At 38.0% G+C, this 15213-nt stretch overlaps 1 long non-coding RNA gene across 1 annotated transcript; it reads right to left on the bottom strand.

Moving 5' to 3' along the window:
* Positions 1-1403: 1403 nt before the first annotated feature.
* On the bottom strand, positions 1404-3708 carry LOC133161805 (uncharacterized). Its single transcript, XR_009716132.1, has 3 exons — positions 3616-3708; positions 3406-3479; positions 1404-2688 (listed from the first exon to the last, which is right to left on the bottom strand). It is a non-coding gene; the product is annotated as an uncharacterized LOC133161805 (long non-coding RNA).
* Between the last annotated feature and the right edge of the window lie 11505 nt (positions 3709-15213).

The raw sequence follows: 15213 nt of genomic DNA, 5'->3' as shown, positions 1-15213 counted from the left end.
GGTACTGTCAGTCTTGTAGTCCGCTGAAAGATCGAGACTACGTGGTCCACTGAGGCCACAGTTTTAAAAGGAAACTCTTAAACCTGCGTCGAACCTTGAATGAGACAGTTTAGCCTTCCGAAAACGTCCTGTTTGCGTTACATGTTCACATAAAGAAGCATAACTTGATGTCGCAATAGAGGAGAACAAACAATGGGAAGGACAGAACCAACTTGAAAATGTTCCAATGTCTGTTTACTTGGAAGAGGTCCATTGTGATTCATTCTCCATCCAGGCCATCACAGATATGACCTCTTATTTATTTTTTTACCAAATATATTATTAATATTTTAAGGGTTACCTAACAGTTTATGAAATACTATATGTTGTTTCTTACGACTATAATGTGTTATATTGTTTAAGTTGTGTTTCATTCTTGTCACTTTGTTCTAACATCCTTATTTGCTTTCACACTTTGAATAACGTTGACTCAGCACATGTTCAAAACAGAAAAGCAGTAAATACCATAGTAAATAAAAAAAACATTATTTTTACTGCATCTACATTAATTGTTCAATCAAACACAGTCCCAAAGGGAGACTGAGCAATCCCATCTAAATCACTTTAATCTATTGCTTTTTAATTAAATCTTCAGAATCAAAATATGTTGTCCTGTTAGAACATAAATATCACTTGCCTATTGTTTGTGCTTATTTTTGTCTTTTACATCTCGATGCTTATGCAACTTAATTTTAAAGAAGTCTAATCATTCTTACCAAATGGTGAAGCCTTGATTAAAGAATATACATTTGAAGGGAGGGTCTCTTGGTTTTCGTCTAGTGCAAGCAAGCAAGAGCAAGCGAAACTTGTACCATCAATACTGCCAATTAGCAACAAAGTTGCTATATTTATGGATATCATCACAACACCCAGCCCACCACCTAGGGGAGTTCTCTCCTTAATATAAAGACATGAAATAAATATTGAACACAATTGAGGGCAGCATGTTGGTGTGCCCCTTGACAACCATTCCGGTTTCTCACATGGACCCTTTGGAAAATTAACTGCCTACTTCTGGTCCAGGCCCAAGACATTTTAATGTTATCCTGAGTCAGCCCGGTTGATAAGCTTAATCAAAGAGGAAGGTGATAAGTCTGCTCTGAAATGGGGAGTGAGTGTTTGCCTCACATAATGATTCTGGCAAATGGTTCCAGAGGAGAGGAGACTGATAAGTGAAGGTCTTGCATCCTATTGGTCTTGTAAAGATTCTGGGACCCACAAGAAAAATGTACATTTGGGAGCACAATGCTCTGGTAAGTTGATAATGGACAACACTCTCTTCGGGACTTGACCGTTTCTAGGTGAGGTGAAAGACGGATTCAAAACGGTAAATTTTACAGTGAGCCAATGCAGTGAACGTCACATTGGAGAAATATGATCTCGATATATTCACTACTTGGGCCATTTTGGACCAGCAAGTGATTTTTTTAGAAGCTTAATTCAGCAGCCCTCTGAGTGAACCAGCCAATAAGTCACAAGAGCCACAATTTTTAGAAAGATTCAATTTTAATGTGAAGCCAGTAGATTTAGTTCAATTCCCAAAAGATTCTACTAGTGTGCATGACTTAAGGGGAAGAACAAAAATATTATAAGGGCCGAATTGAGATGTTTGATGCATCCTGGTCTCACTGTCATTTTGAATGAAGAATTCTGAGGAAAAAATGACAGGTAGCACAAAGAGAACATCCCTCTACAGTATTTACAGGCTGGCTGTCTTTGAATGGGTGCCGACTGAACACGAGGCCCCCCATAGAGATGGTAATTGCTCACAATTAATCATTGGTACGTCCGTATCATGAGACTGTTCAGATTTGGCTTCGGGGGAAATTAGAGTTTGATTGTAAAACAGCGGTGTCACTGAAGTCACGCGTCAAATTAAAGATTAGATAAAGTAGTGTGGGGATTTTTATTGCACAGGATTCATTAGATTTCAGAGTTTGACACAGAAACCCAGACATCCGGGAATACAATTTTTAAGATACTTGGTTGAAGGGGAATTCCATGTAATTTCTTTATTCCCATACCGTCAGTATCTTCCATTTCCTCTTCTTCCACTATTTAATCGAAATCAAATAATTTGACTGCGTCTGAATGAAGATGAAAAACATTTCGGTTGGGGATATCAGATGGTAATCATTAATTTAGTAAGTCCATCATGTAACAGCACTTTGCCTTTTTCAGGTAATGTTTTTACATACATTTATTTATGTATGGCCTAACATTTTTTTCACGTGTTTGCTGAAATTATGACTTCACTAATGCACTAGCGTAAATTGGAGATGGACGAGGCGATGTTTTGACTTCAAATTTGCTTAGATGAGAAACTACCAAGAAACCTTTTGCCATTACTCCGAATTCAATTGCAGCTTGTCAGAGATGGTTTGTAGCTAACAAGCTAACCTTTAGGGACCCCTGTTCCAAAGTTCACCATTTATAACCGGCTGCTGAAGAGGCGCATAATATCAAACACAGGTGGAAGTGATACCTTAGTGATAAGTCACATCTTCCAAAATGTGGCTCCCGTAGAGGTTTCTTGAATAATTAAGCTTTCAATGGTGCCTCGTTCGACTGATTCTTGTGATGTAGCTGCTGAATGTTGAAGTGATGGTTCTTCTATGTTGAGGTCTCTGTACTGTGCACTGTACTAGTCTGCAAATGAATTTGTATTATTGAATAGAAAAGTGGATGACCAGATAATATTGTCGTCTTAAAGCTAGCCCTAAAGTATAACTCTTCTGCTGGTCTTATAAGTCAGTGTCTCGTCCTTGGCTGAACCATTTTTTTGTTTGTTTGACCTTCTCACATTTTTGTTTGTGACAGGATCGCTCTTTCAATGGGTTGCTTTGGCAAAAGGCAGAGTTTTGAGAAACGACTTTCCTCCTCTGTGAGCACAGTCACATGGGTTCCGTTATTTCTGTGCATAAAAAGTTTTGGAGGCTGGGTTTTCTGATATTGACAAATGATACTGCCATTTTTGCATCAACTATAATTCCAAATATCTGTTGTTGACATCATTACAACTAAAGCAACCTCAATGTTTGTTTTGTTAGCCTGTCTGTGGCATTTTTAATTATATGTTGCGTTAGAATTAGGCTAAATGTTTTTTGTGAGACAAAGTTTTGTGGTCTGGTTGAATACATAACTAAACTGATTTGCTTTATTTCTGTTTTTACAGAAAAAATCCTCTTCATAATAAAGCAATGAACCGCTTTAAGCAAGCATGGTTGTTTCTTTTGATTTAGAACTTTATATATCTGTACAATTGCTGCCTTATGGTGTGAAGTTAAGAAGTGGAATGTCTGAAGCACACATGTACAGCAAATTATTGCACACAGCACAAGGCAAGAACAAAAGGTTCCAACTTACCATTGTAATGATTGTGAAATCCAGAGCACATGCACAGACACACTCCCAAATTGACTGTTGTGCATTCAGGATTCCTAAAGGCCAAACCAAGACAGCAGATGGAATACAAATACTATCACTATTTCAACACCGGCTCGAGGAAGGAATAAACATTGTGAGTTCTCCACAGAATCTTTGTTATAAAGTTGGTAGAGATCACTCCCACAATACCTTAACAGAGTAGCGACTGACCATGCCAACCTTGTTTGTGTGCCCACCTGTTGTGTTGCTGCTGTGCAACATGCGTATGCGTTCATGCTTGTTCTAAGACTGTATACACACCCACAACAAAGTTGCACTTTGATTTTCACCCGACAGCCGCAGCATGAGTTATGAGTCATTCAAAGCTTTATATTCATTATTGTGGTTGCTATAGCCCTGTTTTGCACCCTGGTCTCGGATTTCTCAACTTTCATTTCATCAAATTCCTTACGCAGGTCTTATATTTGATAAAGTTAGATTGCACAGGTGTTTCAAGTGTTTTGGTCCCTCAGTATGCCCATTTGTAGCAAAGGGAAAGCGTGTTCTGTGAAACTGAATGGGCTGTTTTGTACATTCACTTTCACACTTAAACAGGTGAATATTTTTACTTTGGTTGTGGTGACCGATGTGGTGTGTTCATTTTGCAGGTTTGCAACTCCAAGGTCAGACCTCACAATGTTAAAGCCCATTCCTCAGCTGTTTATGTAACCATACCATCTGTGCGACTTGTCTATTTATTGTTTCAAATCACCTAAGTATTTGTCATGTTGCTGATTCCATTGGGCTGGACAGCAAGTCAGCTGTGTTCACGCCTACCACGGCGCAAACGCCCATTTCTCACTGACAACTCCGCTTCTTTAAATAAGCCCCCTATAAACAGACTTTTAAATTTTGAATATCAGGCAGAAAACACTTAACAAGAAAAATATTAATACCCACTGTAGCAGTTTCATTCCCTTTTTTCTATCATCTTAGCTTCAATGAGCCACTTGAGCTCACACATGGCTTTTGTGATATTTTGGCGCAGCCACTGTCTTTGTCTCCCAGGGCACCATGTTTATTGACACGCTTATGAAATACAATACAATATAATATTAGTGATTAAATATGTCCATGTACCCTTTGCAATGTGCTCATGTATGGAGTTAAGTGGGGATTCGTGGTAAACATTTCACCTCACCAAGGAATCCTTGGATCAAAAATGATTTTCAAACCTTCTATTGCATAGGTTCTGTTGAGATGAAATGTATTTAAAATAGAATACATGCTGTAAGTTGACACATTTAATATTTATGTTTGTTGAAATCGCACATAATGATGTGAAATGTCAATTTTTTCCTTCGCAGCATTTATTGCTTCATGACGCTAATGAGCAGAATGTTAAATTTGAGGTCAATGAGTCAAAACTACTGTTGATAAGCATTAACTGATGCACCGGTGACTTTTTTTTTCTCAACAGCCCTTGAAACACTTGGCTGTGGTCACTCCAGAAGGTGAAATGTGACTCCAAATGTCAAATGTTAATCACAGACTCGCCAAATCACTCTTTGCGATCACATCCATTGCTCTCGGCAGAGGTGAGGGAAAGTGCAGCTTGACCGTTAGATTTATCACCCTAGTAGGATTGCAACATGGGGGAAACATTAATTTCATTACTAATATATTCTCATCATTCGTTCAGTTCCTTCTGTGTTTCCTTGAGCTACGCATTGTTAGTTTGCTGTTGCTTCATTACTGTCATGATGGCAATGCATTTGCGTGACATAGCACACCTCACTAAATGTTTTCCAAACTTTCATTTGTTTTTAATAGCTTTCTTATTAAAAGCTTTGTGGTTTTAGTTTTGTTTACTAACATCTTGCCTGCATTATGATTCCCTTCTTGGTAGGATTGAAGCTCATTTACTTGTAATTATTTTGCAGTCAGTAAGCTGTCAATTTATTTGAGATCCAATATCTCATGTTGAAAATTGCCTGTATGAATTGTCATTTTTAATGGGCTGCTGAGGTCCAGATTAAAAATGGGCGTAATGTAGTTCTGAACTCATTACACACACACATGCACACACACACACACGCGCGTACACACAAATACATACATACATATATGTGTATATATATATATGTGTATATATATATGTGTGTATATATATATATGTGTATATATATATGTGTGTATATATATATGTGTGTATATATATATATATATATATATATATATATATATATATATATATATATATATATATATATATATATATATATATATATATATATATATATATATATATATATATATATATATATATTAAACCCCTTGTTGAGGAGCACCATCATCGGCCAAATTCTATACACTTGCTACACACAGTCTTCTTAAAGTATGTCTCTGTTACGGCAGGCTATCTAATTTGCATAAAATTAGATCTACATTCTATGGGGTATTTTATGTGAAACCAAGAACCAGATGGCTCCTGAATTGTCTGGCCTTTCCACTAAGGGTTTCATTAATTGATGGGAACTGATCTCGCAACCATGCCTCGTGTGATGATCACTTTTCTTTTAAGGAGTAAAACGAGTTTTGGGCTGATTAGCCCACTGTAAGCTGTCTGCCTGAGACAATGACCTCATGTTACTTGGCTCACACTCAGCTTCATACTTCAGTGAAGTAATTGGCCCTGTAAATCTTTTCGGATTTCAACAGTGACAGTCAGCCTCCTTCCGGCTCAGGAAGCAAGGCGGCATCATGAAAACAGCAGCCATGCCTGACTTGTAACTGACTCACCATGTTATATCGAGATCATAAATAAATTGAGAAACACCACGTTATCAAAAGGTCTTAAAAAGTAATAACGTCACTAAATATATCATTTTAAGTCATTCATTTTTTAAACTGTGGATTTTACATGATTTCCCTGAGCTTGACTATTAAACGGACTGGCACTAAAAAAACAAATAGAAGCAACATTTATAAACGTGCCTGCTTGCGCGGGGCAGCAAAGATACAGAAATTTGGTGTAGCCCACCTCTGTGCCGTATTAGACCGCACATTGTGCCATACTTGCACAAGGCACCAAAATAGAGCCCGAAATATTGATTCATTGAGTTACAGAAATGTAACATTGTTTATTTTGGAGTACATTTTGGTTTGTAGACATATATGTATTTGTTGTTCTTGCCTTCCTTGTCTTTCCGTATACAAATAACACATTTATTTATTAATTTTTTTTTTTGCAATAGAATATACTGTACTGTTCCCCAACAATAATTTTGGTCATCACTCCTTTGCTGTGACCATTAGAAGGTTAAACTTTTAACATACAGGCAGGACGCTCCATCAAAAATTATATGTAGCATTCCAACAGTCTCTGTGCAGCTCGTAATTACGTAACCGTGCACGTCCCCAGTAGTTTATGATCTTATTACAATGTATGCTGACCGACTACGAATGAAAAAAAGGGTTTACAGTGTCTACTTAGTTTCATTTTTTTGTTAGATAATTTCAGATCAATTAACGTTAGGTGGTAAATTTAAATGATAATTATACCAGATTGAATGCGACCTACGAGCACAACATCATTTTTAACTAATAGTTTCACAATGTATATTCAGCAAATAGCGCTCAAAGATGAAGCAGAGAAGGAAATGTTCATATGCAGTATGTTGGCACTTTGAAAATAAAGGCTAGAGAGACGGTTTACATGGTGATAGGGCGAAGCTGAGTGAACATTCATCCATTCATCCGTTCATCCGTTCATTCGTTCATCCATTCATCCATTCATTCATTCATACAATCCATCCATCCATCCATTTTCCATAGAGTTTGTTCTCACGTGCTGGAGCCCAACAATATATTAAGAACACTTAATCACTTGCCTGGCGTTAAAGTGTTGAGAAGTGTTATATTTCAGGACCTCCTCATAAATGCCTCTCGCTATAGCTGTGCTTTCAATGTATTTACATCTATATTCAAATTAGGATAATAAAATGTTAATATCTGTACAGGTTTGATGGCTACAGTAATGAGATACTTTTTGGATGGGAGGAGGTTAGCGCCAGCAAGAAAACATTGCCTGTGCCAAAGAAAAGCAACGACACATTTATTTTGTTCGTTTGTATTTGCAAATGAATATTCTAATGTTGAAGCGCACTAATGATGCACCAGTGATGAACCGCGACCAGCGGTGGTGTACATCACACATATTGCATTGCTTCAACCACTCGGAACCTCAACTGACCAAATACTATAAATTGTATTGAGAATTAAGCTTTCAAATAGTTTCACAGTAAAGTCATTGCAACGCGCCAAAGTGTATTTTAAAACCTTACAAAATAATTGCCTTTATGACTGTGCCGACATTTGCCATTCAATACGTAAGCACATGTACTATTTCCCGTCCTGCTCTCTCCCGTCACCGTCGTCTCTTACGCCACTCATCAATATCCAAACCGTCACAAACTACGCCTCCTCTCGGCTTTCCTCCCTGTCTCATTTGGTAAGATCTTGAAATCTTCACCTCCATCTTTCCTCTTCTGTTAGCCACTAAGAGAAACTTTCAGTGGGGACAACAAGCCCGTCTCTTTCCTCCTTATCCATCATACATCTCCTGTCTTGCTTCTTCTAATGTCGCTAATTCTCTCTGTCGTTCTATCTGTAAGGCACTGTAGTGTGTGGGTGGGGTGGAAGGATTATACAGACGGTAATTCATGTACCAGTTCCCATAGCGACTGCACTGTTGCATTGAAGGAGAAGTCAAAATGGCTGACAAGCAAATGCGGTTCTCTAACTTAACAGGGAGGTGGAAAAAAAAGGTTCTTGTGGGCTAGTTCCAATAGATGGATTTTAACAAGGCATGAAGTGCTTTTTATACTTGGTTTGCACTTTCATGATGTGAATTTGCTGGTTCACCTGTAAAATTTTTCGTGTTTTGCTTTATGGCGCATCACAGGAACATGAAAAGATACAGGCACAGCTTCAAAGCACAGACGCTAAATTGATACTTAGGCAAGGCTCTTCATCAAAAGACTCACTGTGTTAAGGGGGCATCTTGGAATTTTTTTCCAATTCATATTGATTTTTACATTTAATTTTCAGTCTTTATAGCTTATTAACTGAACTGCTACAATTGCAGTAAGCCCCGCAGCATTGGCTAGTGAGCAGTTGATAATAGGCCTTTATTATTGTAATCCAATAATGTGATGTTTGAATACTACACAGGAAAAAGTCCATAATAGGCCCAAGTAAATCCAGATCTATTCATATAATAAACATGCTCCACATAGTCATACAAAATTAAAGCACACACAAAGACACACACACACACACACACATATACTTTGGTCAGTGGTACAAAACGGCAGTAATTAGCACGCTCTTCTGTTTAGGAAAAAAAAAAGAAAACTGGCATGAAAATACTGGATTTGGTCACTTACACCAGTCAGAAAGTTTAGATTTCAATGACAGATCTCTCAATCAGTCACTTACTGACAAAAAAAATACACAAAATTTATAATCATATAGTTGACTCTTACGATTGGAATGGAGCGGTTGCAATTATTGATACATCCATCCATGTTATTTTCAGCTTATCCTGTTTGGGGTCACAGGGGAGGAGCGTAGATCACTTCAGGTAAAAAGGCAGAGTACGCCTTAAACAGGTTGCCATTTAGAGTCACACTATTACCAAGCTGAAATTGAATCGACAGGACCTGCATTCACGTTTCAAGTGACTGAACCAAATGTGTGTGTGCATATAAACTGAAATTTTATTTCAAGTAAAATATTACACAATATCATAATGAGAATGGAAAAGGCCCCCATAGCCAGGAATGAGTTTTTAGTTTTTTTTGCATTGTTGTATTTCTAAACAGTGAAGCTGTGTTTTCTGTCGGCCTTATTTCTGTTTGTAAGTTTGATAAAGCCTCTGCTCACAATTGTCAGGAGACCCCTTGCCCTATACCATACAGGATAACAGAAGAGTTGACAGTCACTTGCTTGCAGTGTACAAACAAGAATATATGAGGCAAGTGGTTGTTTGATAAGAAAAAAATAATAATACCTGGGTAGATTCTGTGAACAGTGAGACAAAGAGGCTGTCAATACAACCTATGAGACAATTAAGAATCTGAAGCAGAGCTGAGAAGTGCTCCATTATAGAAAAATGCGCAAGAATGACAAATCTGTTGGAACAATGATGTTTTAGACAACCATATGTCACACACAATCACTTCCTTGCCCTTCAAGTTCATATTTATTTTTGCTTTGGGTTCCTCTCATCTGTCAGTAAATATCTCGTTTGGAACTCTTGTGCAGACCCAAAGGCACTTCATGTCTTAACGTTAACCATTCAGTCACAACAAGGGACTATCTTGAGGAACATTTACTGCAAGGCTTGCCATGCGTGATGTTATTAAAAAAAAATAAAAGTCATAATGAATCCCAATGTGGTTTGTATTTTCACCTTGAAGAGGAGAGTTTCCGAAATTGCCATAGTGCTCATACACGCCATATGTTTTGACATCAAAATGCAAACAGCTGTTTTGCAACCAGTCAACTAAATCAAATTCAATATTAAAGCATTCATAAAATCAACAGCTGGCTAATACAGCAATGTTCAAAATAAATACAGGTTCTTGCAAGTAAGATGGGAAATAAAATCCAAAAAATCAACATCCCCTTGTTGATTAAATACAAATTTTTCATTGAGACTTAAAACATTTATTGCCACGGCATTTGTTTTATTAAGGTAATTTATTCCACAATTTCAAAACGGAAACTAAGAAGGTGGCAGCAGATGAAGGCAAGCCTGGCACAAAGCAGCACTGCAGCAGCCAAACTGACTCGTGACAAAAAGCAAAGGATTACTGTTTCATAACATATTCCCAACATACTGTTTTTGCTTCCTTTTTGTGTGGATTGTAAGTCAGTGAATGATGAATTGCAAGGTCAAACTGCCTTCTGGAGAGGACAGTCATCATTCTGCAAGTTCACTCACAGTGCGAGGTACTGACAGCATTTCTATGGTAACCAGCTAGGGACAACACTTTTTAAAAGACATTTTGATTCATACTGATACCTCTCCTCTTTCTCCACCTTGTTATTTTCTTTCTCTGTGCTTTCCTGGATGGACTGACCATATTTATCCTTTGAGCTGATGTATTATTATACAAGGTTCACTAGTTGTCACTTTCGTCATCCTTCACCCTTATTTACGTCACTCTCCCTTCATGCTCTGTCCGATTCTGCCATGAACGTCAACAGAACATCACTGTCATGCTGTGCTGTGACATATTCAGTCATTAGGAAGGGTGTACGCTCCATTTTCTGTAGTGAAGCATGCTGACAAACATCATGTTCATTTCTGCCATTTCTTTTTAACGCTCCCATCAAACGCTTTGTTGTCTTTGCTTTTCCCTCTTGTCAGATATTGAAAGTTGGGAGTCTCCTCTTGGGGCTGGGAATATGAGGGGGCAATTAAATATTTATGGATCAACATCCATTCCAATGTTTGATGATAGAGAAAACCCTTGACCGGAAACGTGATGTGACTTGTTTGTGCACAACCCGCAGCAGGGGATTGTTCAGAGCTTGTCATCTGCCTGTGTGTGTTTGTGTGTGTGCGTGTGCATGTGCATGTGTGTGGTATGCAAGGGTACGTGTGTGTTGAAGCGTTATTCTGATGGACATATTTTTAGCTAGTGGGATTTTCTTACACAGTATTGTATTGACGTACAGAGGGAAAGATCACATATCTTTTGTGTCAGTGAAATAAGATACACAATAAGAAAAAGACAGAATGATGTTGTGTATCTTTTTTTCTCTACCGTTTTGAAATATTTTTACTTCTTATGTTTTAAAATGCTTTTAATTATGTAAACGCATTGTGTTGTGTGTATGAAATACACTGTAGTCTATATCTGTTGAAGCGTTATTCTGATAGACATATTTTTAGCTAGTGGGATTTTCTTACACAGTATTGTATTGACGTACAGAGGGAAAGATCACATATCTTTTGTGTCAGTGAAATAAAATACACAATAAGAAAAAGACAGAATGATGTTGTGTATCTTTTTTTCTCTACCGTTTTGAAATATTTTTACTTCTTATGTTTTAAAATGCTTTTAATTATGTAAACGCATTGTGTTGTGTGTATGAAATACACTGTAGTCTATAGATAAAAGCTACGCTACCTAAATTTATATTTTTATCTTTCTGTGAAACTCCTCCCCAAACCTGTGACTCATCAAACTACTCCGCCAGAGATAACCCAGCTACACATATAGCACACATGCCAAATCTGAACCGTTCCAGAGGCAGGTGTAGCCGAAAGGCACACAGATGGCTGGCATTTATTTGCAACCATCCAGTGTTCCTTTGGGACCATATTAGCCGCAACTATTAGAGGTTGGGGAATGCAATTACTCGTCTGATGTTGTCTTCAGCGCTAACTAATGGGCTCCTCTTTTTACTCCAAGGACTCAGAGCCTGACCTCAACTTCCTGAATACTGAACATCATTCCAACATACCCCAATGAGGCTGAGAGTGTTTTATATTGTTTGTTTTAGTTTCAGCCAAGCATGACAGCAGTTGGTCCCACTGTTTACCGAAACGGGCAAGTTGAGCGCCACCACACTTATCCTGCAAATATGCAGCCTGGCTATCTTATCATGATTGAGAAGGGCTCCAAATTTCAGTGTGGAAATGCAAACACAAGGATTTGTGCTACAATCAAGGTAGACGTATTAACTAAGTACCACAAAGCGAGATACGCAGACGAACCTCCAAAATCTTTTTTTTTTTTTTTTCTTCAGACTACAATTTGGAAACTAAACATGTCATTTTTCAAATTGCAATGTGGATATTTAAGGAAAATAGTGATCTAGTTTTATCTGAATCAAACACACCCGATGAAACTTAAAAATATAACTTGTTATTATGTGTCAAAATTCAGTCACAGTCTGAATCACCGAGCCAGAGAGTCTTCTGTGGAGAAAACAACATGACCGGTGGAGGCTGTCCTTGTTCCTTTTCCTTGTGACTCTTTGCACAGCAGTTTGAAGGCCATCGTGACAGGTCCAACGTGACGGTGAATTGGAAAACATTCGTCTCAGTGTTGCAAATCCTTTGAGCCTCTAAAAACATTCTAATTATCCTAGCAAGGAGAAAGTGTGAATAAACCTGTTCATTGGATTCCTCCCGAGATTCCGAGACGCTTTGTGTTAGAAGGCTGGTTGTCACATAAAGTGCTGCTCTTACAGGTGAATCCATAAATTAAGAAGGGCTGTCAGCACAAGAGACGGAACACTGAAGTGCAATTGGATAGGCGTTGCTCAAGGTTTAGTGACTCATGATAATGCATCAGATTGGGAACTACTTTGTCCTTCAGCCCACTTCAGGCTATTGCTCGTGACACAAGGCACTCTCTTCAGGCAGATGAGACTTCCATGTTGTCATGGGGAACATGGCAATCATTATTACTATCACTGTCATCAGTCGCGTGAGAGGGCTCCGCTCTGTAAACTGTCTGTTCTAATGTTCAGTCACAGTCTTCTGTCATGTTATGAATTCCATTTTCCAATCATAGACAAAACCTTCTCACTCTAAGGGTCGCAAAAGCAGGCTTTTCTCACCGGCATGAAAATAGCGATAGCAACTTAAATCAAGAGTTTGGTCAATTTAAAGTATGATGTACGTCAGCAGGTCAAGGTCAGTACACCCACGACCTCCAGGATTCCCCTTGTGGAATCCCTGTTCTTGCTCCCACACTGTGCTTTAGTTTGAGTTATTTTGTTAGTTTTCCTAACTGCCGTTTACCTGGTTTATACATATACTATCTGTGATAGTGGCATTTGCAACGCGCCATTTTCTGAACACATCATCCAATATAGAAAACAGTTAAGCTATGTGTTAAGGTGTATGGTATTTCCATAAAGTGTAGGCTTTGTTGCGAGTGATACTTCTGCACAGTTGAGCTAGAAGAATATTACACAAATGACAATAATTATAAAAGTGTGAAGCTCCACCATACTTTCAAGTGGAGTTATAAAAATTACATGACGCATACATTACTTAGCAGCATGAATGAGATACCACATTCTTTTGCAAAAGAAAACGAATATTTAATGTCTTTCCTCAAGCTTGATCCCCAAGCTTCTGACACCGCAATATTGAATCACTGAATGCATTATATATCTACTTTCAGTGCTTCAAGGGTGGACTCTGTAGAGTGGCTATACACATGACAGGGTTCAGACAACATAATTATATTTTTGTTTTCCCACAAGGCCCAGTTTAAATATGACTGGCTGAAAGCCCCTGAGATTGACTAGATGGGTGGATGAATGTCCTTGCTTCAAGCTGTTTATTTTCCAGTTGGTTTCTCAAACAAAACATAAAACAAAGAGTATCATGCATTGTATATTATATTTAAAATGGCATACACGAAGGTCCACTAGGCTAATGCTAACACACAATACAAAACACTACAGACAAGCTAACAAAATTTGCATCACCATTGCTGTGGTCTAACGGTTGTACCTTGTACCCTACATTTTAATTAAACTTAATCAAATCAAGGTATTGTTAATTACTTTGGTGATGTCATGATTGGAAGGCCAAAATGAACTGAAAACATAATACTCATAAAATGCTACTGTCGTACTTCCTTGACAATATAATCCCTCCCCAATGTTTATTATCAAAATCCATAAAGAACCCTTATGATGAATCCACAAGGGGGTGTGAATCCCTTAGACAAATGCCAGTGATTTATATGTCATGATACCAATGGAAAAACATTTCAAGAAGCTTTTTCTGCTTTCAGAGTGAGGCCTGCCTGTTACTTTTGTATGTGTGGGTCTGATGGATTAGAATTACAATAGTATACACAGGGTGGTTATTTTCTTTTGCTGAGCACAGACATTTAAAAACAGCAACATAAATCTATAGCACTGCTCATAAATCAAATGCACGGCTACAAAAACAGTGCTATTCTATTATTAGGGACTATTAAGAAAGGCATAGAGATACAGCTGTAGTGTTGCTCAGCCATGCACTGTTTGTGTAAACACCGCAGTCAAGCAAATCGCAGCAGTTAAGCGTCGGCGCCATTAGGCGTGCTCGCAGGTAGGCAGTATGGTCCAGACGTGGCTCCCACACACAGATGCCCCCCTTGCTGTTTTCGCTCTGTGTGACATGAATACTAATATGAATTTACAGTAAGCAAATCACTTGTGGTTGCTTTACACGGGTGGGAGAAAGCAAAGAAGGGTTTTTTTATAGGCAGTGAAGAGTTAGTTGCCATTACATTAAGTCACTAACCTAGTGTAGCATGATGCCAACTTGACAATAGTTTTTTATGTCAAACAAAAAATATATATTGATCTTAAGAAAAACAAGGTACGTGGAGTGTGATGGGAGAATGGAGTTTCAAGATGTTTCATGAACCAGTTGTATTTATTTAGACCTCCAGATGGCTCTCTGTTCACCATAGGGCTGAAAGATCGCTGACTTGCCATTTCTTAAGTGCCTTTTTTTAAACCTATAATGCCATCTAGATGAGTCAAAAAACACAAAAACTGGTTTATGAATTAGATTTGAGGCTTCATTTTCTCATCACCAGTAAATGACACACGATGACACACATTTCCTCATATATTGTATTTTAGATGTTATATTTTACTATTTCATAGCAGTGTTACCGCTATGAATTAGGTAAAGTGTCATTACCTTTACATAATTAAAGTGATGTCCACAGTGCTACATGGTTAGCACAGCCACCTCACAGTTCT

The sequence above is a fragment of the Syngnathus typhle genome, linkage group LG1 (genome assembly GCF_033458585.1).
Source record: "Syngnathus typhle isolate RoL2023-S1 ecotype Sweden linkage group LG1, RoL_Styp_1.0, whole genome shotgun sequence".
Taxonomy (NCBI): domain Eukaryota; kingdom Metazoa; phylum Chordata; class Actinopteri; order Syngnathiformes; family Syngnathidae; genus Syngnathus; species Syngnathus typhle.
This window is presented reverse-complemented; position numbering and strand designations above follow the sequence as displayed.